We start from the raw sequence: 27,439 nt of genomic DNA, 5'->3' as shown, positions 1-27,439 counted from the left end.
AACTCAGCTGCCCGTATCCTAATTCGCACAAAGTTTGGTTCAATCATCACCCCCTGTGTTCGCATTGGCTCACGGTCCGGCAACGCCTCGATTTGAAAATTCTCATCGTTGTGTTCAAAACCTTCCACGGCCATCGCTCCCCCTATCTCTGTGACCTCCAACAAGACTACAACCCCATCGTCCCCCACTGAGGTCTCGGCGCTCCTCCCATTCTGGTCCACCGCGCATCCCCGATTTCCTGCACTGCACCATTGGCAGCCGTGTCTTCAGCTGCCTGGTCCCTTAGCTCTGGAATTTCCTTCCTCTGATTCACTCTCCTCCTTTATGACGCTACTTAAAATTCACCTTCTCACGATATCCCTCAATCCACAACTGCCCACCTTCTCCTCATTTCACTAAACACCACCTACCTCCTTTCTCCTCATATCCCTTAATCGCCAACTGCAAACCTTCTCTCCCAATCGCTAAACACGACCTACCCACCGTCTCAAAATAACCCTCAATCCCACCATCCAACCATATCCCTCAATCCCCAACTAGCAACCTTATCCCCATATCACTAATTCCAACCTACCCACTTTCTACCCATTTTCCTTAATCTCACCGATCCATCGTCTGCCCATATTCCTCCCTCTCACGTACCAACCTTATCCCCTTATCCCTCAGTCCCACCGACCCACCTTCTCAAGAGTTCAGAACGTACTCCCCTAATTAAGGTGTGTTTGGAGACTCAGAATCACTCCCAGGAGTATTCCAGTTTCTGAATGGGTAAAAAGAGCTATTTTGTTCCTGATACTCAAACTTTCCCTCAAACTCTGAATCAGCTCCCACGCTAACCTGGTTGACGTAACTGCCCTCTGAAATATGGCCTCGGTATCAGACAGGTGCACCGAGCCCAGACGGGCCTGCAAAGTCCTTCTCACTCACGACTGGGAACTGGTGCCAAAGTTGGGAGATCTGTCCAACAGACTCGTCAAGCAATAACCTGACATCGTCTTTATGAGCCGAGGCTCAGTAGGCAGCATCTGGCCTCATAGTAAGAAGGCCCTGCGCTCGGGTCCCACACACACCAGAGACTTAAGCATCTTAATCCAGGTCGACAATTTCCTATGCCAGTACTGTGGGAGCGCCGCACGCTCAGAGGGTCAGTACTGAGGGAATGCTGCACTGTCAGAGGAGCAATACTGAGGAAGCGCCGCACGGTCGGAGAATCAGTAATGAGGGAGTGTTGCACTTTCGGAGGGTCAGTAAAGTGGGAGTGCTGCACTGTCGGAGGGTCAGTACTGAGGGAGTGCTGCACTGTCGGAAGGTCAGTAATGAGGGAGTGCTGCACTGTCCGAAGGTCAGTACTGAGAGAGCGCTGCAGTGTTGGAAGGTCAGTACTGAGGGAGGGCTGTACTCTTTGAAGTTTCGTCATTTGGATGAGATGTTAAACCGAGTGCGCTCATCTCAGTCTTCAATGGCCGACCCCTTATCTGGGGAATGGGGAATGAATATTCCCCAATGTTCTAGATTCGCCAGTCAGTGGTGTCACCATCTGTCCTGTCAAGTCCCCTCAGAATACTATATGTTTCAATGAGATGAGAAAGGAATAGGATATGTTGATGGGGTGAGATGAAGAAGGGTGGTGGGAGGCTCGTGTGGAACATAAACCCCGGCATGTATCTATTGTGCCGAATGGCCCGTTTCTCAGCTGTACAGTCTAAGTTTTTCTGGAAACTTATCATATATTGGGCCCGTCATGCCTGTGCTCGTTCTTTGAAAGAACTCCCCAATTTAGTCCAACACACCAGATTTTGCCCCATAACCCTGCAAACTAGTCCTCTTCAATGATATGCCCACTTGCCTTCAAAAAGAGCCTGTGGAATGTGGTTCCACCGCTCTTTCAGGAAATGCATTCCAAATCATGATAAACATCAGTGAAAAAATGTTTTCAAATTTACCCGAGATCTTTGGCCAATTATTTTATTATCACAGAGAGGAGAGCTGAAGAAAGAATATAGAGCTGAAGAAAGAGGGAGAGTGTATAGAGAGACAGAACGAGTATAGTCAGAGAGAGAGCAGGAGAGAGAGAGAAACATCCGGAGAATCAGGTGAGAAAGAGAGAGAGAGTGAGAGGGGATGAGACGGGGTAAGAGAGAGGGAAGGTGAGCACAAGAAGAGAAGCAGAGACAGAGGGGAAGACAGAGAAAGATAAGGGGGATAAGGAGAGAGACCGAGACAGGGCCAGAGAGAGAAAAAATAAATCAGAGAGAGAAAAAAAAACAGGCGAAGACAAACAGAGAGAGTGACGATGAGCTCAGGTGGTGAGAGCGTGATATTAATGCCACAATGGGCGCAGGTTTGATCCCTGTAAGGACCATGAACGTTCTTTTTATGAAGAGCGCAGTTTCCACTCTTAATTTTAGACTGCGAGCGAATTATAAATGCAAAGTTTGGAAGGAAATTCACTCAGAACAGAGCATCGCAGAAGCATTTTCATGTTGGTGCTGTCAGTCCCGTATCATTCTGTGTCTGTTTAAAAGGGGTGAGCTGTCAGTCCAGGATCATCCTGTGTCTGTTTAAAAGGGGTGTGCTGTCACTCCTGGATCATTCTGCGTCTGTTTTAAAGGGATGTGCTCTCATTCCCGCATCATTATGTGACTGTTTATGAGGGGTGTGCTGTCAGTCCAGGATCATACTGTGTCCGTTTTAAAGGGGTGTGCTGTCAGTCCTGGATCACAGACTCAAGTTACTGTTCAGAGCCTGAAAGCTTCGACGGCTCGATCATACTGGAGATCACAACCGACTGAGCGGAACTGGAGCATGAAAAGCTTTCAATTAATGAAACAAATACTTCAAACAGGAAGAATTGAGCCCCCATAGAAATACTGAGATCAGAGGAGCCTGTCGCTAAGGCAAAGCAGTTATGAACGGAGATTTCAATTTTCCCATTGTGTGCGACATAGTGCATTTCGGACAGTTTACTGAAACAATATCATCGAACGGGGAGGATATAACTGTCACGAAACGGAGAACAAGCTTGAAAAGAAAAGACTGAGGAGTGACCTGATAGAAATCTTTAAGTTTAATGACAGGTTAGATTGGGTAGTCGGAGAGAAAATTATTTCACCGGCGAGTGAAAGCAGAACAAGGGGTTAAAAATCGAAGCTGGTCACTGATAAATCCAATATTAATTCAGGAGAAACTCCTTTACCCAGGGAGTGGTGAGAGTGAGCAACTCGCTACCACAAGTGAGTTGAGGCGACGAGCAAAGATGCTGCTAAGATTAAGCGAGATAAACACACGAGGGAAAAGGGAATAGAAGGATATGTTGATTGGGTTCGATGAAGAAGGATGAAAGGAGGATCATCTGCAGCATAAGCAACGGCATGGACTCGTTGGGACGAATGGCTTGTTTCAGTGCTCTACAGTGTATGCAGGGGGTAAGAGAAAGAGAGAGAGCAAAGGGAGAAAGAGAGAGTAGAGGGAGAGAGAGAGAACACGAGAGAGACAGGCAGAGACAGACAGAGAAAGAGATGGAGTTTGAGGAACAGTATATGGAGAAAGAGAGGAGGGATAAGTAAATAGAGACAGAAGAAGATGTTTTGGAAATGCCTGTGAGCTGTTGGCAGCTGAACAATAGCCACTTGTTGCTGCTTCAATGGATTTGTTCCAGGAAGAATTTCGACAAAAACAGCAATTTGTATCTTAACATCAATCTGACTGAGAGAGTGGAGCAGACAGAGAAGGAAGGGAGAATGACCGAGAATGGGGGAAGGCATTGATCTCTGGGAAAGGCCCAGGCTCCATCCCGGTGTCCGTTCGAAGATATCACCCGGTGTGGGATTGAGACCCACACACAGAGCATGGGAGAGTGCAGAGGGACTTTTACTCTGTATCTAACCTGTGTTGTAACTGCCCCTGGAGTGTTTGATGGGACAGTGTAAAGGGAGCTTTACTCTGTTTCTTACCGTTGTTGGACCTGCCCTGGGACGGTTTGATGGAAGAGTGCAGAGGGAGCTTTAATCTGTTACGAACCGCAACTTCACCTCCCCTCGGAGTGATTGATGTGACATTGTAGATGGTGCTTTACTCTATATCTGACCCATTTTATACCTGTCCTGGGAACACTTTAAAATAAGTTGGTTGGTATTTCCCATGCCTCATATTAGAAAGCATTAATTCCGTGACAGTGTCTCTGTTGGTGAGCCCTGTTATTACAAAAATCTTTCTGTTCACACCGGAAGGTTCTGTCTCTCACTGGTATTCTGTTACTCGAGCAGTTCCTTCACAGGTCAGTGCTGTGTGGCAATTGTATCATGGTGGGGGAGGGGGGGGGCATCATTCCCAGGGCCCACCATCGTGCAGACACGGAGAGAGTAGATCGTTGTCCATTCAATGAGAGATCAAAACACAGTCCAGACTCTGAGAGAGGAGATCAGTCCAGATATTGAGAGAGGAGATCACAGTCCAGACATTGAGAGAGGAGATCACAGTCCAGACACTGAGAGAGGAGATCACAGTCCAGACACTGAGAGAGGAGATCACAGTCCAGACACTGAGAGTGGTGATCACAGTCCAGACACTGAGAGTGGAGATCACAGTCCAGACACTGAGAGAGGAGATCACAGTCCAGACACTGAGAGAGGAGATCACAGCCCAGACACTGAGAGAGGTGATCACAGTCCAGACACTGAGAGAGGAGATCACAGTCCAGACACTGAGAGAGGTGATCACAGTCCAGACACTGAGAGAGGAGATCACAGTCCAGACACTGAGAGAGGATATCACAGTCCAGACACTGAGAGTGGTGATCACAGTCCAGACACTGAGAGTGGTGATCACAGCCCAGACACTGAGAGAGGAGATCAGAGTCCAGACACTGAGAGAGGAGATCACAGCCCGGACACTGAGAAAGCAGATCAGACCAGACAGGGAGAGAGGTGATCACAGTCCAGACAGTGAGAGGGCATCACATTCCAGACACTGAGAGAGGAGATCAGAGTCCAGACAGTGAGAGGTGATCACAGTCCAGACACTGAGAGATGCGATCACAGTCCAGACACTGAGAGAGGCGATCACAGTCCAAATACTGCGAGGGTATTACAGTCCAGACACTGAGAGAGATTTAAGTCCAGACACTGAGAGAGTGGATCACAGTCCAGCCATGAGAGAGGAGATCACAGTTCAGACACTGAGAATATCAGGAGCAATTTTTTTTAAAAAATGCACTCAAGGGTTATAATCTCTGGATTATTACCTGAGCCACGTGCAAAGAGTCGGAGGGATAAGCAGATTTGGGAGGAGAACACATGGATGAAGGAGTGGTTCCATTTCGTGGGACACATTCACCTGTCCGAGGACAGGATGGAATTGTTCCGTTGGGAGAGGCACCACCTGACCCGGGCGGGGGCCAGGATCCCAGCGCTCAGGTTAAATCGGGCTTTAAACGAGTAAATGGGGGGTAGGGCTCAGTTGGAATGTAATATAAATAACAATTCGAGAACAAAAGGGAAGAGACTATCGTCAGAAATTATGCGTTAGGCACTGCAGGTAAAGGAAAAATTGAAAGATGTAAAGTAATTAAATCGGGAGGGAGAAACAAGGAAATTGTGAGAAATACAATAATACAATATGGGTAGGGTGTGTGGCCCAAATAAGCGTTCATTATAGAAACGCTTGGAGTATAAGCAACAAATTGAATGAAATGCGGGCACAAATTCAACCTGCAGGGTACGAAATGGTAGCCATTACTGAGGCATGGCTGCACAACAGTCAGGAATGGGAACTGTCGGAAGGATAGGAGAACTGGTGGAGGGGGAGGAGTATCCTGAGTGATTAAGTATGAATTTACTTCAGTGAGAAGAGAGGATGTAACGAGAGGTAAGCAGGCAGTGGAAACTTTATTGGATGAATTAGGAAATAGAAAAGGAATTAAGACCAAAGTGGGAGTTGTGTATGGACCCTCCTGTCGCAGCTGTGAAGCGGCAGAATGTATAAATGCGGAGATTAGACAAGCAGTGTGTTTGTAAAGGGGATAGATTTTTACTTTCATGCAGATAGGGATAAACAGACGAGCTCATGTCAGAAAGGTAACGAATTTCTGGAGTAAGTTCAGGAAAGATTTCTGCAACAATATATCCGAGGACCAACAAGGGGGCAGGCCATACTGGAATTATCAATGAGTAATGGGGCAGATTAGTTAATAGCCTAAAGGTGCATGAACGTTTATCTAAATTGGAAAACTGCACATGTCACTCCACTATTTAAGAAAGGTGACAGAAGAAAACCAGGGAATTATGGACCAGTTCTCCAAACATCTGTTTCGAGAAATTACTCGAGTCTCTAATTAAGGATAGTGACTGAACACCTTGAACATTTTCAGCTGATCGAAAGAGCCAGCATGGATTTTGTTTAGAAGAGGTCACTGCAGTAGTGGACAGGAGAATGCCTCTGGAGTTTGTTTCAATGGCATTCGATAAAGTCCCTCAGAAGAGACTGTTCGCTAAAGTTGAAGATGGTGGAAGTGAGGGGAAATGATTGACCTGGATTGGAAATTGGCAGAGCTGCAGGAGACATTGGGACAGAAATCGCTACGAGCGGCGAGGCAACGCTCACTGCAGCTGCTGCGAATTAAATTAACAAAACTACTGACTGCAGGCTCTGTGGCGATCAATTGCTGGAATTCGAACTTCACAAAAATTGTGCACGATCAACCCAGCCTCTGAGCAGCGTGATTTGCTGCGCAGCTGGAAAGGTGTGTGAGGAGAAGACACGACTACAAAAATCGGTAAGGACGAGTAATCCCGCCCACAGAATCAGGCTGCATTGCTGAAACAATCAAGCAGACCTCATTCCTTTGAAGTTAGCATTCTGTGTGGCATTGTAAATTTAAATAAAATCAAAAACCAAAGAAATAATCGAATTAAATTAAAGAGACAGAAGGGAAAAGTTTAAAAAATTATTTTGGAGTTTTAATTGTTCTTCAATAACCAAAAACTAATAAAATAAAGAGTAACATGAGAGTCCTCGTTTTTAAAAGTGAATCTTCACTTGTTTCGCAGTCATTAAAACTTACCGAGCTGTTAAAACTCAGTTTGGACATTGTATTTAGTATAATGATACCTGGACTTCAAGGGTGAGACAATGAAGTGAGATAACACAAACTAGGTTTGCATTCTCTGGAATTTAGAAGATTAAGGGGTGATTTGTTCGAAGTTTTCAAGACATTAAGGGGAACTGATAGGGTCGACAGAGAGAAACTATGTCCGCTGGTTGGGGAGTCCAGCAATAGTGGTGTCAGCCTGAAAATTAGAGCCAGAACTTTCAGGAGTGAAGTTATGAAACACTTCTACACGCAAAGGGTGGGAGATGTTTGGAACTCTCTTCTGCAAACGGAAGTTGATGTTCGCTCAATTGTTAATTTTAAATCTGAGGTTGTTAGATTTTTGTTAACTCTGTTAATATTGGGTTTCAGGCGGGTGAATGAAGTTCAGTCAGACATTCGCCATGATGCCATTGAATGGCGTAACAGGCTCGAGGGATCAAATGACCGAATCCTGTTCCGACGTTCCTGGTCAATGTCATCAACCACCCCAATCTTCAACACTCGGCGCTGCTGACCAGCAGTGACAGAGCAAAGAGAGACAGAGAAAGGGGCAAGAGAAAGAGAGACATAAGCAAAACGGTTGATAAATGGGGAGAGGGAGGGAGAGAGAAAAATGAAGATATCGACAGATAGTTCGGGAGAGTGAACGAGAGATACAGACAGGTTACAAAGAGAGATAGAAACAGAGAGGAGAGAGCAAGAGATAGTGAGAAATAGGAGAGCCCGAAAGAGAGACAGACAGAGAGGTAGCGACGAGGATAGAGGGAGAGACGAGGACAGAGGGAGAGAGAGCTGAGGGAAAGAGAGAGAGAGACGCAGAGGGAGACGGAGAGAGAGAGAGACGAATGGCGGGGGGAGAGCGATGGAGAGGGAGACAGAGAGATAGTGATAGAAAGGCAGAGAATCAGCAGAGAGAGAGAGAGAGACATAGAGAGAGAGACAGAATTATAGAGACAGAGAGATGGTGGGGGAGAAAGAATGAAAGATACAAACAGAGGGAGAAACAGACAGAGAGAGTGGGCGGAGGGAGGAAGAAAGAGAGGGAGAGACGGAGATGGATCATTGAGTGTCGATGGAGGGAGACAGAGAGAGAGAGAGAGAGAGTAGCGACAGAGAGAGGACGGTGCTTGTAGAGAGACGGGGAAAGAAAGAGAGAGAGAAAGAAAGTGAAGGGTGAGTGACTGGGAAAGAGAGAACCTGAGGGAAAGAGTCAGAGGGATGGGGACGGGATAGAGGGTGCAGTGGCAGAGAGTGTGGTGGCACAGACTGTAGTGCACAGAGTGTAGTGGCACAGAGTGTCTTGGCAGAGACAAAGAGAACGAGTAAATGGGAAGCTTGAAATTGAAGTTGAGATATATAGAAAGGGAGAGAGTTAGTGACTGAGAGAGGTGGAGACGAGAGGTGGAGAGGGAGAGAGATGGAGAGTAGAGGCAGAGAGTGAGGGGAGAGAGTGAAGAACGAAAGAGGATGACACAGTGCAGAGGCATAGAGACACCGAGAGAGACAATGAGGAGGCGGCGGAGTGACAGAGAGACAGGCAGACAGACTGTGAGAATCTGAATAATACGGACAGAGAGATAGTGGGGGCGAGGGAGAAAGAAAGAGACAGACAGATGGAGAAACAGACAGAAACAGACAGAAAGAGAAAGAAAAAGTGGAGACAGAGAAACGGAAGAGAAATAGTGAGAGATGGGGAAGAGTCAGAGACTGAGAGAGTGAGAGAGAGAGAGAGACAGAGAGAGAGAGAGAGGAATGGGGAGAGACATGGAGTGGGTGAGAGGGTGAGAGAGAGAGAGAGGAATGGGGAGAGACATGGAGTGGGTGAGAGGGTGAGAGAGAGAGAGAGGAATGGGGAGAGACATGGAGTGGGTGAGAGGGTGAGAGCGAGTACGGAGCGGGGAGAGTGCGACATACAGAGTGAGAGAGGCCGAGAGAGAGAGAGGGAGAGAGGAAGGGGTTAGAAAGCGAGCAGAGGGAGAATACGAGCAAAGAGCGAGGAGGGTGAGACGCAGAGAGAGAGTGAGGTATCTTGGGACAGGGACAGGGAAAGAGAGAGAGACTCCCACCTACCGATCTTCTCCCCATTTCACTCAACACAACCACCCAAACCTTCTCACAATATCCCTCAACAAAACTTATCACCTTCTCACCATATCCTTCAACCCCACCTACCGAATTTCTGCCCACATCACTCAACCCCACCAACACACATTCACACAATATCCATCAATACCCACCAACCCACATTCTCCACATTTCCCTCAAACTCCACCTAATCACCTTCTCCACAAATACCTGACACACGGCGACCCAACTTCTCTCCATATCCCGCATTCCTTCCGACCATCCTTCTCCCAAGATCACTCTAACCCACCTAACCTGTTTCTCACAATATCTCTCAATCATAACCTACCCCCTTTATTCATATTTCCCACAATCACACTTAACCATCTCCTCACCATATCCGTCCACCACACCGACCACTTTCTCCCCATATTTCTCAATCCCCACCTACACACCTTCTCCACATATCACTCAACCACACCGACCCACCGTCATACAAAATCCCACAATTCCCAACTACCAATCTTCCCCCCATAACCCTCATTGCCCACCGACCTATCTTACTCCCATATCCCTCAATCCCAACCTACCCACATTCTCTCCTTATTCCTCAATCCCACCTACACACCTTCTCACCCTATCCCTCAAACCCCAGATACCCAAATTCTCACCATATCCCTCAGTACAACCTAACCAACTCCCAATAACACTCAAATCACAGCGACACAACACTCCCCGTAACACTCAACCCCACCTGCCCACATTCTCACAACATCACTCAATCCCCACCAACACACCATCCCAACATATCCCTCAATCCCATCTACCCAACTTCTCACCATGTCAGTCAATCCCAACTAACCACATTCCGAGATCCCTCAATCAACATCCATGCACCTTAACCCCATATCCCTCAATCCCACCAATCCAACTTCTCAGCAGAGTCCTCAATCCCCACCTAACCACCTTCCTTCCGTATCCCACAAACGCACCATCTCAGCAGATCATTCAAACACACCCAACCACCTTCTCACAATATCCATTAATTACCACTTAACCATCCTCTCACCATTTTCGTCAACCGCAAATACAAACATTCTACCCATATCCCTCAATCCGCACCGACACACCTACTCCCCATATCACTGAATCCCACCGACACGCATTCACAAAAATCCCTCAATCCACAACTACCTCTCTTATCCCTGAACCCCCTATTGACGTATTTCCGCCATATCCTTCAATTCCCACTTCATCATGGGTGACTTTAATTCACATATATACTGGCCAAACCAAATTAGCAACATTACTTTGGAGCATTAAATTATAGAGTGTGTACGAGATGATATTTTAGACCAGTATGTTGAGGAGCTAATTTGGGAACAGGCTATCCAAGATTGGGTGTTGTGCATTGAGAAGTGGTTAATTAATAACCTTGTTGTGCTGGGTGCTTTCGGGAAGAGTGACCGCAACATGATAAAATTATTCATTCAGATACAAAGTGAAGTCGTGCAATCCGAAACTAGGGTACTAAATCTAAACAAACGAATCTTAGAAGTTATGAGGAGTGAGTTGGCTATGATAGATTGGGAACCTTCATTAACATGTATGACGGTGGATAGGCAATTGCTGACATTTAAAGAACGAATGCATGAATTGCAACAGTTATACATTCCAATCTGGCACAAAAAAGACAAAAGGAAACGAGGTCCAAACACGGCAAACAAAATAAATTATGGATAGGATGAGACCCAAAGAGGAGTCATATAAATTTGCCAGAAAATGTAGCAAGCCTGAGGATTGGGAGCTGTTCAGAATTGAGCAAAAACGAGCCAAGAGATTGATTAAGAGGGAAAAATAGAGTATGAGTGTGAACTTGCAAGGAACATAAAAGCGGGTTGTCAGAACTTCACAAGAGGGAATATGATATTGAGATAGAGGATCAGCCATGATCATATTGAATGGTGGAGCAGGCTCGAAGAGCCGAATGGCCTTCTCCTGCTCCGATTATCTATGATTCGATGACTCGGTTGCCGAGATTTCCACCTTCAGCAGGTGGTGTCAGATCGGTCGTCCATTACACACCCTGCCACATTTTCACTTCGATTCAATTGAAAATAATTGACAGAATATTATGGGCTGATTGCCTGCAATTTCCCAAAGTGCTCTCCCGGGGAGTGACGCTCCACCGCAAGTTCCACTGCCCGGATTGTGAGTCCGCTGAAGGTTGAATTCACCCCCAGTGATTCATGGGGGAGAACAAAACCCTGCACGGCCTCGGTTTCGCGCTCTCCACAGTTTGTTTGATTAGTTTCCCTGTTCGGGTCTTACACATTTTGAACATTTTAAAATTTTTGTTCTTGAAATGTCTCTCATTTACTCCGCAGATATTTTTGTCATCTCTCAATTTCTTAATATCCTGAAGTAGATTCCAGGTCAGTCAAATCATGAAATTCCCACTAACTCCTGTTTGTCGCCTCCGTTCTGTCTTTTTCCCAGTTCCACTAAAACTGTTTCACTTTTTTTCAGTCCACACTAGAGTTAGACCTGAACCGTTACCCTGTCCTTTGTCCAGACACTGACCGATCCGCTGGGTATTTTCACCTCTTCCTTTCATTGTTTCAGATTCACAATAATTGCAGTTTGAACGATTTCTTTCCAGTTTGGTCTGCTTCTCTTCTGTTAACTTCTATGATCCTAAGATCTGATATCCTGTTAGTTTTGTGATGTTTAAATAATCCAAACTCATCCTGTTCCCCTCCCACTTACCCGATGTTCTTGTCCACTGAAATGCCTCTCGTATGTTGACAACAAGCTGACTCCGTCCACCCATTCTTCAACTTCCTGTTCCAGTCTGTCCCGGTAGAATTTCGTTGACTGACTGGATCAGTTGGTAACCGTCAGACTTTGTCAAGAACTCAGTGATCGCGGTATTCGGTCTGTGAACAACAATGGAGAAAACTAAACACATTATCGACCTTCCATCCAGGCGGCGACAATTCCTCTGACACCAAACGGCTGAAGCCTCCTGTGAGCCACGTTATCAAATAACTTCTGAAAACCCATATATGCCGCATGTGTTAAAATTCATTGATCGATATAGTCACGTCTCAACAAAAGCTGTGTCAAATTTGTCAAATACAAAGTCAAATGTCCACAGTTAATCCGTTCTAAACTTCCCCGAATCTGAAATGTTCACTAATTACGTGTCTGTTCAAAAGGGGTGTGCTGTCAGTCCCTGATCATTCTGTGTCTGTTTGAAAGGCGTGCACTGTCAGTCCCGGATCATTCTGTGTCGTTTTTAAAGGGTTGTGCTATCAGTCCCAGATCATTAAGTGTCTGTTTAAAAGGGGTGTACTGTCTGTCCCAGATCATTCTGTGTCTGTTTGAAAGGCGTGTACTGTCAGTCCCGGATCATTCTGTGTCGTTTTTAAAGGGTTGTGCTATCAGTCCCGGATCATTCTGTGCCGGTTTGAAATGGGTGTGCTGTCAGTCCCGGATCAGAGAATCAATTTGCTGTTCAGAGCTGAACCCAGAGACGGCTCGATCACAATGGAGATCACAACCAACTGAAACGAACTGGGGCATGAAAAGCTTTCACTTAATGAAAAAGTTCTTCAAACAGGAAGTATTGACCCGACACAGAAATAGGGAGATCGGAGGAGCATGTAGCTGAGGCAAAGCAGTTATGATTGGAGATTTCAATTTTCACATAGACTGAGACACAAAGGCAATACATTTCAAGAATGCATCCCTGACATTTTTCTGAAACAATATCATAGAACTGAGAGGTTACACATTTCAGGAAAGAGAGAAAACGCTGGGGCTCTTTTCTCTGGAAAAGAGAAGACTGGGGACTTACGTGATAGAGTTTTTTAAGATTAATGATCTGTTTGATAGTTTGGACCTGGAGAAGATGTTTCCACTTGAAGGGGAGACCAGAACCACGGGTCATTATTATAAGATAGTCACTAATAAATCGAATTGAATCGAATAATGAATTCAGTAAAAACTTCTTAACCCAGTGACTGGTGAGAATGTAAAACTCGCTCCCACGAAGTGCAGTTCAGAAGGATCGCAAAGATGCATTTAAGGGGAATCTGGATAAACAGATGAGAGAGAAAGAACATAAGAACATAAAAAGTGGGAGCAGGAGTACGCCATCCAGACCCTCGATCCTGCTCCACCATTCAATCAGATCATGCTTTATCTTCTACCTCAACTCCACTTTCCCGCCCGGTCCCCAAATCCCTTGAATCCCCGAGAGACCAAAATTCTATCAATTCCAGCCTTGAATATACTCAACGACTCAGCATCCACAGTCCTCTGGGTAGAGAATTCCAATGATTCTCATCCCTCTGAGTGAATAAATTCCTCCTCATCTCAGTCTTACATGGCCGACCCCTTATTTGAAGACAATTTCCCCTTGTCCTAGACTCGACAGCCAAGGGAAACAATCTCTCCGGATCTATCCTGTCAAGCCCCCTCAGAATCTTATGTTCTATTTTCTGTTTCAATGAGATGACAGAGGAATAGATGGACATATTGATGGGGTTAGATGGAGAAGGAGAGGCGTGGGGTCGTTGAGAGCTTCAGCACCGGCATGGACCTTGTGGGCTGTATGGCCTGTTTCTGAGCTGTGCAGTCCACGTAATTCTGGAATCTTAGCCTACATTCGGCCTGTCATGCCTGTGCTAGCTTTTTGAAAGAACTGCCCAATTTAGTCCTACACCCCAGCGATTCCCCCATCACCCTGCAAATTATTCCTCTTCAATGACATGTTCAATTGCCTTTTGAAAGTGCCTATGGAATGTGGTTCCACCGCTCTTTTCGTTATTGCATTCCATATCATATCAAATCACGCTGAAAAAATGTTTCTTCTTTTCCAATCGAGATATATTGCCAATTAATTTTATCTCACAGAGGCGCGGGAGAGAGAGAGAGAGAGAGAGAGAGAGAGTAGAGTGCGTGAGAAAGACAGAGTAGAAGGAGACCGAGAGGGTACCGACAGAGAGAGTGGGAAATACAGGAGAGTAAGGTGTGGAAGAGAGATAGAGAGAGAGAGAGAGTAGAAGGAGACAGAGACAGTACAGACAGAGAGTGTACGAGAGACAGTGATAGAGAGAGGAGAGTGGGGTGAGAAAGAGAGAAAGAGAGAGAGTAGAAGAAGACAGAGAGGGTAGAGGGATAGAGGGGAAGAGAGGATGAGACAGAGACAAGAGGAAGATCAGGAGAACACAAGAAGATAAAGGAGACAATGGGGAATGCAGAGAACGATCACAGGAGAGTGAGAGAGACCGAAAGAGGGACAGAGAGAGGGAGGGAAACAGACAGAGAGTGAAACAGGGGAGAGACGGACGGAGAGTGTGAGAGATAGGGACAGAGCGAGTGACAGAGACTGGTCAGGGAGAGAGAGAGCAGAGAGAGAGAGATCGGGAGAGAGAGAGAAACAATCAGGATCACAGCATCACAAGGCGTTGGAATCACCGAGCATGGGGGAAGACAATGATCTGTGGGGAAGGCCCAGGCTTCATCCCAGTCTCTGTTGGTAGATCTCACCCAGTGTGCGGCTCACACCCACACACAGAGAATGGGAGAGTGTAGAGGGAGCTTTAGTCTGTGTCCAAACTCTGTTATTCAGGCCCTGAGAGTGTTTGAAGGGATAGTTTAGGTGGAGCGGAACTCTCTGTCTAACTTGTGCTCTACCTGCCCTGGGAGTATTTGACGGGAAACTCTGGAGGGGTTTTCACCCCTTATCTAATCCGTTCTGTACCTGTCTTGTGAGTTTTTGATGGGACAGTGTCTAGGGGGAGTTACTCCGTATCTAACCGGTGCTGCATCCAACCTGGAAGTAGTTGACGGGACACTCTGGAGGGGTTTTCACACTGTATCAAACCCGTGCTGCACCTGCCCTGGGAGTGTTTGATGGGACAGTGTAGAGGGAGCTTTACTCTGTATCTAACTCGTGCTGGACCTGCCATGGGAGTGTTTGATGGGAGAGGGTAGAGGGGCTGTACTCTGTATCTAACCCGTGCTGATTCCAACGTTTGAACAGTTTAGACTGAGGTGGTTGATATTCCTCATGCCTCACATTCCTAAGCGTTAAACACCGTGACAGTGTTTTATTTTGCTCCGCCCTGTTATTGTAAATCTCTCTCTGATCAGGTCGGAATTTTTTGCCTCCCGCATGGATCCGTGTTCCACCGGCAGATGCCCCACAGGTCAGTCCTGAGTCTGGTTATTGTACCATGGGGTTTATCACTGCCAGTCCACGTCATGTCCTTCCGTCACAGGCAGAACCCACCGACTCCATCCCTCTCCCTTGACACCGTCTGATGCTGAAATATACCATTCACAATCCTTGACGTCCGATTGGAACCTGAGCTGAGATTACGACCACATATTCTCTCCATCACCAAGTCCGCCTACTTCCATCTCTGTAATTCGCCCGTCTCCGCTCCTGCCTCTTCTCATCTATTGCTGAAACCCTTATCCGTGCCTTAGTTACTTCGAGACTGGACTATTCCAATGCTCTTCTGCCAACTTCCATCATCCACCCTTCATTAACTTCAGCTCATCCAAAACTCAGCTGCCCGTATCCTAATTCGCACAAAGTTTTGTTCAATCATCACCCCCTGTGTTCGCATTGGCTCACGGTCCGGCAACGCCTCGATTTGAAAATTCTCATCGTTGTGTTCAAAACCTTCCACGGCCATCGCTCCCCCCTATCTCTGTAACCTCCAACAAGACTACAACCCCATCGTCCCCCACTGAGATCTCTGCGCTCCTCCCATTCTGGTCCACCGCGCATCCCCGATTTCCTGCACTGCACCATTGTCGGCCGAGTCTTCAGCTGCCTGGTCCATAAACTCTGGAATTTCCTGCCTCTGATTCACTCTCCTCCTTTTTGACGCTACTTAAAATGCACCTTCTCACGATATCCCTCAATCCACAACTGCCCACCTTCTCCTCATATCACTAAACACCACCCACATGCCTTCTCCTCATATCCCTTCATCGCCAACTGCAAACCTTCTCTCCCAATCGCTAAACACGACCTACCCACCGTCTCTAAATAACCCTCAATCCCACCTTCCAAACATATCCCTCAATCCCCAACTAGCAACCTTAACCCATATCACTAATTCCAACCTACCCACTTTCTACCCATTTTCTTTAATCTCACCGATCCATCGTCTGCCCATATTCCTCCCTCTCACCTACCAACCTTCTCCCCTTATCCCTCAGTCCCACCTACCCACCTTCTCAAGAGTTCAGAACGTACTCCCCTAATTAATGTGAGTTTGGAGACTCAGAATCACTCCCAGGAGTATTCCAGTTTCTGAAGGGGTAAAAAGAGCTATTTTGTTCCTGATACTCAAACTTTCCATCAAACTCTGAAACAGCTCCCACACTAACCTGGTTGACGTAACTGCCCTCTGAAATATGGCCTCGGTATCAGACAGGCGCACCGAGCCCAGACGGGCCTGCAAAGTCCTTCTCACTAACGAATGGGAACTGGTGCCAAAGCTGGGAGATCTGTCCAACAGACTCGTCAAGCAATAACCTGACATGGTCATTATGAGCCGAGGCTCAGAAGGCAGCATCTGGCCTCATAGTAAGAAGGCCCTGCGCTCGGGCCCCACACACACCAGAGACTTGAGCATCTTAATCCAGGTCGACAATTTCCTATGCCAGTACTGTGGGAGCGCCGCACGCTCAGAGGGTCAGTACTGAGGGAATGCTGCACTGTCAGAGGAGCAATACTGAGGAAGCGCCGCACGGTCGAAGAATCAGTAATGAGGGAGTGTTGCACTTTCGGAGGGTCAGTAAAGTGGGAGTGCTGCACTGTCGGAGGGTCAGTACTGAGGGAGTGCTGCACTGTCGGAAGGTCAGTACTGAGGGAGTGTTGCACTGTCGGAAGGTCAGTACTGAGTGAGCGCTGCAGTGTTGGATGGTCAGTACTGAGGGAGGGCTGTACTCTTTGAAGTTTCGTCATTTGAATGAGATGTTAAACCGAGTGCGCTCATCTCAGTCATAAATGGCCGACCCCTTATCTGGGGAATGGGGATTGAATATTCCCCAATGTTCTAGATTCGCCAGTCAGTGGTCTGACCATCTATCCTGTCAAGTCCCCTCAGAATACCATTTGTTTCAATGAGATGAGAAAGGAATATGATATGTTGATGGGGTGAGATGAAGAAGGGTGGTGGGAAGCTCGTGTGGAACATAAACCCCGGCATGTATCTATTGTGCCGAATGGCCTGTTTCTCAGCTGTACAGTCTAAGTTTTTCTGGAAACTTAGCATATATTGGGCCCGTCATGCCTGTGCTGGTTCTTTGAAAGAACTCCCCAATTTAGTCCTACACCCCAGATTTTGCCCCATAACCCTGAAAACTAGTCTTCTTCAATGAGATGCCCACTTGCCTTCAAAAAGAGCCTGTGGAATGTGGTTCCACCGCTCTTTCAGGAAATGCATTCCAAATCATAATAAACCTCAGTGAAAAAATGTTTTCAAATTTACCCGAGATCTTTGGCCAATTATTTTTTTATCACAGAGAGGAGAGCTGAAGAAAGAATATAGAGCTGAAGAAAGAGGGAGAGTTTATAGAGAGACAGAACGAGTATAGTCAGAGAGAGAGCAGGACAGAGAGAGAAACATCTGGAGATTAAGGTGAGAAGGAGAGACAGAGTGAGAGGGGATGAGACAGGGTAAGAGAGAGAGAAGTTGAGCACAAGAAGAGAAACAGAGACAGAGGGGAAGACAGAGAAAGACAAGGGGGATAAGGAGAGAGACCGACAGAGGGCCAGAGAGAGAAAAAATAAATCAGAGAGAGAAAAAAAAACAGGGAAGACAAACAGAGAGAGTGACGATGAGCTCAGGTGGTGAGCGCGTGATATTAATGCCACAATGGGCTCAGGTTTGATCCCTGTAAGGACCATGAACGTTCTTTTTATTAAGAGCGCAGTTTCCACTCTTAATTTTAGACTGCGAGCGAATTATAAATGCAAAGTTTGGAAGGAAATCCACTCAGAACAGAGCATCGGAGAAGCATTTTCATGTTGGTGCTGTCAGTCCCGGATCATTCTGTGTCTGTTTAAAAGGGGTGAGCTGTCAGTCCAGGATCATTCTGTGTCTGTTTTACTGGGATGTGCTGTCTGTCCCGCATCATTATGTGACTGTTTATGAGGGGTGTGCTGTCAGTCCAGGATCATCCTGTGTCTGTTTTAAAGGGGTGTGCTGTCAGTCCTGGATCACAGACTCAAGTTACTGTTCAGAGCCTGAAACCGTCGACGGCTCGATCACACTGGAGATCACAACCCACTGAGGGGAACTGGGGCATGAAAAGCTTTCAATTCATGAAACAAATACTTCAAACAGGAAGAATTGAGCCCCCATAGAAATACGGAGATCAGAGGAGCCTGCAGCTAAGGCAAAGCAGTCATAATCGGAGATTTCAATTTTCCCATTGTCTGCGTTATAGTGCATCTCGGACAGTTTACTGAAACAATAACATAGAACGGGGAGGATATAACTGTCACGAAACGGAGAACAAGCTTGAAAAGAAAAGACTGAGGAGTGACTTAATAGAAAACTTTAAGTTTAATGATAGGTTCGATAGGGTCGACGGAGAGAAAATGATGTCATCCGCGAGTGAGAGCAGACCAAGGGGTTACAAATCGAAGCTGGTCACTGATAAATCCAATATTAATTCAGGAGAAACTCCTTTACCCAAGGAGTGGTGAGAGTGAGCAACTCGCTACCACAAGTGAGTTGAGGCGACGAGTAAAGATGCTGCTAAGATTAAGCGAGATAAACACACGAGGGAAAAAGGGAATAGAAGGATATGTTGATTGGGTTCGATGAAGAAGGGTGAAAGGAGGATCATCTGCAGCATAAGCAACGGCATGGACTCTTTGGGACGAATGGCTTGTTTCTGTGCTGTACAGTGTATGTAGGGGGTAAGAGAAAGAGAGAGAGCAGAGGGAGAAAGAGAGAGTAGAGGGAGAGAGAGAGAGAACACAAGAGAGACAGACAGAGACAGACAGAGAAAGATATGGAGTTTGAGGAACAGAATATCGAGAAAGATAGGAGGGATAAGTAAATAGATACAGAAGGAAATGTTTTGGAAATGCCTGTGAGCTATTGGCAGCTAAACAATAGCCACTTGTTGCTGCTTCAATGGATTTGTTCCAGGAAGAATTTCGACAAAAACAGCAATTTGTATCTTAACATCAATCGGATTGAGAGAGTGGAGCAGACATAGAAGGAAGGGAGAATGACCGAGAATGGGGGAAGGCATTGATCTCTGGGAAAGGCCCAGGCTCCATCCCGGTCTCCGTTCGTAGATATCACCTGGTGTGGGATTGAGACCCACACACAGAGCATGGGAGAGTGCAGAGGGACTTTTACTCTGTATCTAACCTGTGTTGTAACTCCCCCGGGAGTGTTTGATGGGACAGTGTTAAAGGAGCTTTACTCTGTATCTATCCGTTGTTGGACCTGCCCTGGGACGGTTTGATGGAAGACTGCAGTAATCTGTTACGAACCCCAACTTCACCTGCCCTAGGAGTGCTTGATGTGACATTGTAGAGGGTGCTTTACTCGATATCTGACCCATTTTATACCTGTCCTGGGAACAGTTTAAAATCAGGTGGTTGGTATTTCCCATGCCTCATATTCCAAAGCATTAATTCCGTGACAGTGTCTCTGTTGGTGAGCCCTCTTATTACAAGAATCTTTCTGTTCACACCGGAAGGTTCTGTCTCTCACTTGTGTTCTGTTACTCGAGCAGTTCATTCACAGGTGAGTGCTGAGTGTGGCAGTTGTATCATGGTGGTGGGGGCATCATTCCGAGGCCCACCATCGTGCAGACACAGAGAAAGTCGATCGCAGTCCAGACACTGAGAATTGAGATCAAACCAGACATTGAGAAAGGAGTAAACAGTCCAAACAGTGAGAGGGGATCACAGTCCATATAGTGAGAGAGGCGATCACAGTCCAGACACTGAGAGAGGCGATCAGAGTCTAGACACTGAGAGAGTGGATCACAGTCCAGCCATGAGAGAGGAGTTCACAGTACAGACACTGAGAATATCAGGAGCAAAATTAAAAAAAAATGCACTCGGGGTTATAATCTCTGGATTATTACCTGAGCCAGGTGCAAATAGTCGGAGGGATAAGCAGATTTGGGAGGAGAACACATGGATGAAGGAGTGGTTCCATTTCGTGGGACACTGGCACCTGTACTAAGACAGGATGGAACTGTACCGTTGGGAGCGGCTTCACCTGACCCGGGCGGGGACCAGGATCCCAGCGCGAACGATAAATCGGGCTTTAAACGAGTAAATGGGGTGTAGGGCTCAGTTGGAAAGTAATATAAATAACAATTCGAGAACAAAAGGGAAGAGACTATCGTCAGAAATTTTGCTTTAAGCACTGAAGGTAAAGGAAAAATTGAAAGATGTAAAGTAATTAAATCGGGAGGGAGAAACAAGGAAAGTGTGAGAAATACAATTTTACAATATGGGTACGGTGTGTGGCCCAAATAAGAGTTCTTTATACAAACGCATGGAGCAAAAGCAACGAATTGAATGAAATGCGGGCACAAATTCAACCGACAGGGTCCGAAATGGTAGCCATGACTGAGGCATGTCTGCACAACAATCAGGAATGGGAACTGAACACAGCAGGTTTTAATGTCTCTCGGGAGGATAGGAGAACTGGTGGAGGGGGAGGAGTATCCTGAGTGATTAAGGATGAAAATACTTCATTGATTAGGGAGGATACAACGATAGGTAAGCAGGCAGTGGAAACTTTATTGGAAGAATTAGGAAATAGAAAAGTAATTAAGACCAAAGTGGGAGTTGTGTATGGACCCTCTTGCAGCAGCTGTGAAGCGGCAGAATGTATAAATGCGGAGATTAGACAAGCAGTGTGTTTGCAAAGGGGATATATTTTATCTTTCTTATAGATTGGGATGAACAGACGAGCTCATGTCAGAAAGGTAACGAATTTCTTGAGTAGGTTCAGGAAAGATTTCTGCAACAATATATCCGAGGACCAACAAGGGGGCGGGCCATACTGGAATTAATAATGAGTAATGGGGCAGATTAGTTAATCGCCTAACGGTGCCTGAACATTTATTAAATTTGAAAACAGCACATGTCACTCCACTAATTAAGAAAGGTGACAGAAGGAAACCAGGGAATTTTGGACCAGTTCGCCAAATACCTGTTTTCGAGAAATTACTCGAGTCTCTAATTAAGGATAGTGACTGAACACATTGAACATTTTCAGCTGATCAGTTAGAACCAGCATGGATTTTGTTTTGAAGAGGTGACTGAAGTCATGGACAGGGGAATGTCTATGGAGTTCGTTTCAATGGACTTCCAAAAGGCATTCGATAAAGTGCCTCAGAAGAGGCTGTTTGCTAAAGTTGAAGCTGATGGAATTGAGGGGAAATGATTGACCTGGTCAGGAAATTGGCAGAGCGTCAGGAGACATTGGGCCAGAAATCGCTACGAGCGGCGAGGCAACGCTCACTGCAGCTACTGCGAATTAAATTAACAAAAATACTGACTGTAGGCTCTGTGGCGATGAATTGCTTGAATTTGAACTTTACAAAAATTGTGCTCTATCAACCCAGCCTCTGAGCAGCGTGATTTGCTGCGCAGCTGGAAAGGTGTGCGAGGAGAAGACACGACCACAAAAATCGGAAAGGACGAGAATACCTGCCCATAGAATCATGCTGCATTGCTCAAACAATCAAGCAGACTTAATTCCTTTAAAGTTAGCATGCTGTATGGCATTCTAATTTTTTTTAAAAATCAAAAACCAAAGAAATATTTGAATTAAATTCATGAGACAGAAGGAAAATGTTTAAAAAATAATGTTGTAATTTGAATTGTTCTTCAATAACCAAAAACTAATAAACTAAAGTGCAACATGAGAGTCCTCGTTTATAAAAGTTAATCTTTACTTGTTTGGCAGTCATTAAAACTTACCGAGCTGTTAAAATTCAGTTTGGACTTTGTATTAACTAGAATGAGAAGTGGACTTCAAGGGTTAAATAATGAAGTGAGATTTCACAAACTAGGGTTGCATTCTCTGGAATTTAGAAGATTAAGGGGAAATTTGTTCGAAGTTTTCAAGATATTAAGGTGAAATGATAGGGTAGAAAGAGAGAAACTAGATCCGCTGGTTGGGGAGTCCAGCACTCGTGGTCTGAGAACAAAAAATAGAGCCAGAACTTTCAGGAGTGAAGTTATGAAACACTTCTACACGCAAAGGGTGGGAGATGTTTGGAACTCTCTTCTGCAAACGGAAGTTGATGTTAGCTCAATTGATAATTTTAAATCTGAGGTTGTTAGATTTTTGTTAACCCTGTTAATATTGGATTTAAGGCGGGTGAATGAAGTTCAGTCAGAGATCCGCCATGATCCCACTGAATGGCGTAACAGGCTCGATGGATCAAATGGCTTACCCCTGTTCCGACGTTCCTGGTCAATGTCATCACCCACCCCAATCTTCAGCAGGCGGCGCTGGTGACCAGCAGTGACAGATCAAAGAGAGACAGAGAAAGCGGCAAGAGGAACAGAGACAGAAGCAAAAAGGTTGAGAAATGGGGAGAGGGAGTGAGAGAGAAAAATGAAGACATCGACATATAGTTCGAGAGAGTGAACGAGAGAGACAGAGAGGTGACAAAGAGAGATTGAAAAAGAGAGGAGAGAGCAAGAAATAGAGAGAAGTAGGAGAGGCCGAAAGGGAGACAGACAGAGAGTGAGAGAAGAGGATAGAGGGAGAGACGAGGATAGGGGGAGAGATAGCTGAGGGAAAGAGAGAGAGACGCAGAAGGAGACGGAGAAAGAGAGAGAGAGAGAGACGAATGGAGCTGGGGGGGGGGGGGGGGAGAGTGATAACGGTGGAGAAGGAGACAGAGAGATCGTGATAGAAAGGCAGAGAATCAGCAGAGAGAGAGAGAGACATAGCGAGAGAGACAGAACTATAGAGACAGAGAGATGGTGGGGGAGAAAGAATGAAAGACACAAACAGAGGGAGAAACAGACAGAGAGAGAGGGCGGATGGAGGAAGAAGGAGAGGGAGAGACTGAGATGGATCAATGAGTGTAGATGGAGGGAGACAGAGAGAGAGAGTGCGAGTAGAGACAGAGAGAGGAGGGTAGTTATAGAGAGACGGGGAAAGAAAGGGACAGGGAAAGAAAGTGGAGGATGAGTGCCTGGAAAAGAGAGAATCAGAGGGAAATATTCAGAGGGAGAGAGTGAAAGGGAGATAAAGGGACAGAGTTACACAGTACAGGGCGAGAGACAGAGAGAGAGACAGAGAGATGGGGATGGGACAGAGAGTGTAGTGGCACAGACTGTAGTGCACAGAGTGTAGTGACACAGAGTGTCGTGGCAGTGAGAAAGAGAACGAGTAAAAGGGAAGCTTGAAATTGATGGTGAGATATATAGAAAGGGAGAGAGTTAGTGACTGAGAGAGGTGGAGACTAGAGGTGGTGAGGGAGAGAGATGGAGAGTGGAGGGAGAGAGTGAGGGGAGAGAGTGTAGAACGAAAGAGGATGACACAGTGCAGAGGCAGAGAGACACCGAGAGAGGCAATGACGAGGCGGGGGAGTGACAGAGAGACAGGAAGACAGACTGTGAGTATCTGAAAAATACGGACAGAGAGATATTGGGGTTGAGGGAGAAAGAAAGAGACAGACAGATGGAGAATCAGACAGAAAGAGAAAGAAACATTGGAGACAGAGAAACGGAAGAGAAATAATGAGAGATGGGGATGAGTCAGAGACAGAGAGAGAGAGAGAGAGAAAGGGGGAGAGACATGGAGTAGAGGGTGAGAGCTAGTAAAGAGCGAGGAGAGTGCGACAGAAACAGAGATAGAGGCCGTGAGAGAGAGAGGGAGAGAGGAAGGGATGAGATAGCGAGCAGAGGGAGAGCACGAGCAGAGAGCGATGATGGTGAGACAGAGAGAGAGAGTGAGTGGTATAGGGAGGGGGACAGGGAAAGAGAGAGAGATTCCCACCGACCGATCTTCTACCATTTTCACTCAATACAATCACCCAACCTTCAACCAATATCCCTCAACAAAACTTACCACCTTCTCACCATATCCATCAACCCCACCGACCGAATTTCTCCCAACATCACTCAACCCCACCTACACACATTTACACAATATCCATCAATACCCACCTGCACACATTCTCCACATTTCACTCAAACTGCACCTAATCACCTTCTCCACATATAACTGACACACGGCTACCCAACTTCTGCCCATATCTCGCACTCCCTCTTACCATCCTTCTCCCAAGATCACTCTAACCCACCGAACCACCTTCTCACAATATCTCTCAATCATAACCAACCACCTTGATTAATATTTCCCACAATCACACTTAACCAACTCCTCACCATATCCATCCACCCCACCTACCACCTTCTCCACATATTCCTCAATCCCAACCGACACACCTTCTCCCCATGTCACTCAACCATACCATCCCACCTTCACACAAAATCCCTCAATTCCCAACTACAAATCATCCCCTCATATCCCTCAATCCCAACCTACCCACATTCTCTCCTTATTCCTCAATCCCACCGACACAAATTCTCACCATATCCCTCAAACCCCAGATAACCAAATTCTCACCATATCCCTCAGTACAACCTAACCAACTCCCAATAACACTCAAATCACAGCTACACAACTCTCCCCGTAACACTCAACCCCACCTGCCCACATTCTCACAACATCCCTCAATCCCCACCAACACACCTTCCCAACATATCCCTCAATCCCATCTACCAACTTCTAACCATGTCAGTCAATCCCAACTAACCACATTCCCAGATCCCTCAATCAACATCCATGCACCTTAACCCCATAATCCTCAATCCCACCAACCCAGCTTCTCAGCATAGTCCTCAATCCCCACCAAAATACCTTCCTTCCGTATCCCACAAAAGCACCATCTCAGCAGATCATTCAAACACACCCAACCACCTTCTCACTATAACCATTAATTACCACTTAACCACCCTCTCACCATATCCGTCTACCGCACCTACAAACATTCTACCCATATCCCTCAATCCCCACCGACATACCTTCTCCCCATATCACTGAAGCCCACCGACCCGCATTCACAAAAATCCCTCAATCCACAACTACCTCTCATATCCCTCAACCCCCTATTGACGTATTTACGCCATATCCTTCAATACCCACTGAATCATGGGTGACTTAGCATTAAATTGTGGAGTGTGTCCGAGATGATATTTTAGACCAGTATGTTGAGGAGCTAATTTGGGAACAGGCTATCCAAGATTGGGTATTGAGCATTGAGAAGCGGTTAATTCATAACCTTGTTGTGCGGGGTGCTTTCAGGAAGAGTGACCGTAACATGATAGAATTCTTCATTAAGATAGAAAGTGAAGTCGTGCAATCCGAAACTAGGGTACTGAATCTAAACAAAGGAAACGAGGAAGGTATGAGGAGTGAGTTGGCTATGATAGATTTGGAACCTTCATTAAAAGGCATGACGGTGGATAGGCAATGGCTGACATTTCAACAAAAATGCTTGAATTGCAACAGTTATACATTCCAATCTGGCACAAAAAGACAAAACGAAACGAGTCCCAAACATGGCAAACAAAAGAAATTATGGATAGGATGAGATCCAAAGAGGAGTCATAGAAATTTGCCAGAAAATGTAGCAAGCCTGAGGAATGGGAGCTGTTTAGAATTGAGCAAAAAAGAGCCAAGAGATTGATTAAGAGGGAAAAATAGAGTATGAGTGTGAACTTGCAAGAAACATAAAAGCGGATTGCAAGAACTTCACAAGAGGGAATATGATATTGAGACAGAGGATCAGCCATGATCATATTGAATGGTAAGGCAGGCTCGAAGGGCCGAAAGGCCTACGCCTGCTCCTATTTTCTATGATTCGATGACTCGGTTGCCTTGATTTCCACCTTCAGCAGGTGGTGTCAGATCGACCGTCCATTACACACCCTGCCACATTTTCACATCGATTCCATTAAAAGTAATTGACAGAATATTATGGGCTGATTGCCTACAATTTCCTAAAGTGCTCTCCCGGGGAGTGACGCTCCACCGCAAGTTCCACTGCCCGGATTGTGAGTCCGCTGAAGGTCGAATAAACCCCCGGTGAGAACTGGGGGAGAACAAAACCCTGCACGGCCTCGGTTTCGCGCTCTCCACAGTTTGTTTGATTAGTTTCCCTGTTCGGGTCTTGCACATTTTAACCATTTTAACATTTTTGTTCTTGAAATGTCTCTCATTTACTCCGCAGATATGTTTTGTCATCTCTCAATTCCTTAATATCCTGAAGTAGATTCCAGGTCAGTCAACGCATGAAATTCCATCTAACTCCCGTTTGTCGCCTCCGTTCTGTCCTTTTTCCCAGTTCCACTAAAATAGTTTCACTTTGTTTTCAGTCCACACTAGAATTATACCTGAACCGTTACCCTGTCCTTTGTCCAGATACTGACCGATCCGTTGGGTATTTTCACCTCTTCCTTTCATTGTTTCAGATTCACAACAATTAGACTTTGATCCATTTCTTTCCAGTTTGGTCTGTTTCTCTTCTGTTACTTTCTCTGATTCTACGCTCTGATATCTTGTTAGTTTTGTGATGTTTAAATAATCCAAACTCATCCCGTGTCCCTCCCACTTACCCGATGTTCTTGTCCACTGAAATGCCTCTCGTAAGTTGACAACAAGCTTACTCCGTCCACCCCTTCTTCAACTTCCTGTTCCAGTCTGTCCCGGTAGAATTTCGTGAACTGGACCAGTTGGTAACCGTCAGACTTGATCAAGAACTCAGTGATCGCAGTGTTCGGTCTGTGAACAACAATGGAGAAAACCAAACACATTATCGACCTTCCATCCGGGCGGCGACATTTCCTCTGAGACCAAACGGCTGACTCCTCCTGTGAGCCATGTTATCAAATACCTTCCGAAAACCCATATATGCCGCATGTGTTACAATCCATTGACCTATATAGTCACGTCTCAACAAGGCTGTGTACAATTTGTCAAATACGATGTCAAATGTCCACAGTTAATCCGTTCTAACCTTCCCCGAATCTGAAATGCTCAAAATTAACATGTCTTTTTAAAAGGCGTTTGCTGTCAGTCCCGGATCATTCTGTGTCTGTTTAAAATGGGTGTACTGTCAGTCCCGGATCATTCTGTGTCTGTTTAAAATGGGTGTGCTGTCAGTCCCGGA

The 27,439-nt window shown here is 46.0% G+C and overlaps 1 long non-coding RNA gene across 13 annotated transcripts in view; it reads right to left on the bottom strand.

Annotated features, from left to right (window-relative positions):
• The window catches only part of LOC137312936 (uncharacterized), a 142,194-nt gene that overhangs the window by 66,742 nt on the left and 48,013 nt on the right, over positions 1–27,439 (bottom strand). For 12 of the 13 annotated variants that reach the window (XR_010960928.1, XR_010960938.1, XR_010960926.1 and 9 more), the window contains 2 exons: positions 26,886–27,051; positions 11,924–12,093 (listed from right to left, as the gene is read on the bottom strand). This is a non-coding gene — a long non-coding RNA (uncharacterized lncRNA). The remainder of the gene's footprint in view (positions 1–11,923; positions 12,094–26,885; positions 27,052–27,439) is intronic. The other variant, XR_010960934.1, reaches the window with a different exon arrangement.

This window comes from Heptranchias perlo, unplaced genomic scaffold, assembly GCF_035084215.1.
Source record: "Heptranchias perlo isolate sHepPer1 unplaced genomic scaffold, sHepPer1.hap1 HAP1_SCAFFOLD_44, whole genome shotgun sequence".
NCBI classification, from domain to species: domain Eukaryota; kingdom Metazoa; phylum Chordata; class Chondrichthyes; order Hexanchiformes; family Hexanchidae; genus Heptranchias; species Heptranchias perlo.
The sequence above is the reverse complement of the archived record's forward strand: the minus strand, read 5'-3'. Positions and strand labels throughout refer to the sequence as shown.